We start from the raw sequence: 1872 nt of genomic DNA on the forward strand, positions 1-1872 counted from the left end.
TGCCTGTAATCCCAAGGAGAGCCAAGGATGCCCAGGCGCAGTGGCTCACACCTGTAATCCCGGCCCTTTGGGAGGCCGAGGTGGGTGGATCACCTGAGGTCAGGAGTTCGAGACCAGCCTCGGCAACAAGGTGAAACCCCCATCTCTACTAAAAATACAAAAATTAGCCGGACATGGTGGTGGGTGCCTGTAATCCCAAGGAGAGCCAAGGATGCCCACATATTTAGAATAGCCTTGGATGTTAATGACAAAGACCAAAATGGGCCGGGTGTGGTGGCTCACGCCTGTAATCCCAGCACTTTGGGAGGCCAAGGCGGGCTGATCACAAGGTCAGAAGTTCCAGATCAGCCTGGCCAATATGGTGAAACCCTGTCTCTACTAAAAATACAAAAATTAGCCGGACGTGGTGGCGGGCACTTGTAGTCACAGCTACTCAGGAGGCTGAGGCAGGAGAATTGCTTGAACCAGGGAGGCGGAGGTTGCAGTGAGCCAAGGTCACACCACTGCACTCCAGCCTGGGCGACAGAGCGAGACTCCAACTCAAAAAAGCACAACACAATACAACAAACAACACAACACAGCACAGCACAGCACAACACAACACAACGCCAGGTGCGGGGCCTTTCCCTTCCCTGAGTGCAGCTCCTGCAGGCAGCCAGCAGAGGACAGCAGTCACCAACAAGCAAAAGCAAGAGAAAGAATTTCTGCTGCAGAGATTGTAACTTCTTAGGACATGCGTTGACATTCAGTGTCTGAGTCCTGGCTACAGAAGTGGGCTTTTGTTTTTGGAGACAAATTCTTTCTCTGTCACCCAGGTTGGGGGTACAGTGACATAATCACAGTTCACTGCAGCCTCGATCTCTCAGGCTCAAACCATCCTCCCATCTTAGCCTCCCAAGTAGCTGGGGCTGCAGATGCATGCCACCACACCTGACTAATTTTTAGCTTTTTTTTAAAATTTATTTTTTGTAGAGATGGGGTCTTGCCATGTTGCCCAGGTTGGTCTCAAACTCTTGAACTCAAGGGATCCTCTCATCTCAGCCTCCCAAAGTGCTGGGATTACAGGTGTGAGCCACTGTGCCCAGCCCCAAAAGTGTGTAATTTTTTGTGGAAGTTGGTTGATTGACTGTACACTTTGTGCAGTTTTCTCTTTGTTTAATGAAAATTGTGTGGGGGAGATGGGGAGAAGGGAAGGGAAATGGATGATAGTAAATACATGACTTGGCAGGGCTGAGGAAATCTGAGTGTCTGCTGAGCCTTTGCCCCATGGCTGCATTCTGGGCAGGCTCTGGCAGGGGCAGCAGACACCATCCCATCTGAGGAAGCCAGATGAAAATGCCTGAGCTGGTCCTATGGCTCCAGGCATAAGCTGTCCCTTTGCCATTTGCTCTTCTGCCAAGGCTGTGTGAGTGAGTAGGGGTGAACTGCTTGCTGTGAGCATGTCTTCAGAGATCAGAAGGCATCAGGTTTACCTTCTACTACCCCCTTACCTCCTCCACCAACACCCCTGCTAACTTGATCCTGAGGCCCATTCAGCTCGAAGGCAAAAAGACTCAGTTGTCAGTCTATTTTCCATCCATCCACCCATCCACCCATCTATTCATCCATCCACCTATCCATCCATCCATCTACTCACCCATCTACCCATCTATTCATCCATCCACCCATCCATCCACACATCTATCCAACCATCCACCTCTACATCCATCCACACATCCATCCATCCATCCATCCATTCATCTACAATCCATCCATCATCCATTCATCTACCCACCCATCACTCATCCATCCATCCGTCCATCCTTTCACCAATTCATCCATCCACACATCCATCTGCCCATCCACCATCCATTCATCCAGCATCCATCCATC

The sequence above is a fragment of the Colobus angolensis genome, unplaced genomic scaffold, assembly GCF_000951035.1.
Source record: "Colobus angolensis palliatus isolate OR3802 unplaced genomic scaffold, Cang.pa_1.0 Scaffold21, whole genome shotgun sequence".
Lineage (NCBI taxonomy): Eukaryota > Metazoa > Chordata > Mammalia > Primates > Cercopithecidae > Colobus > Colobus angolensis.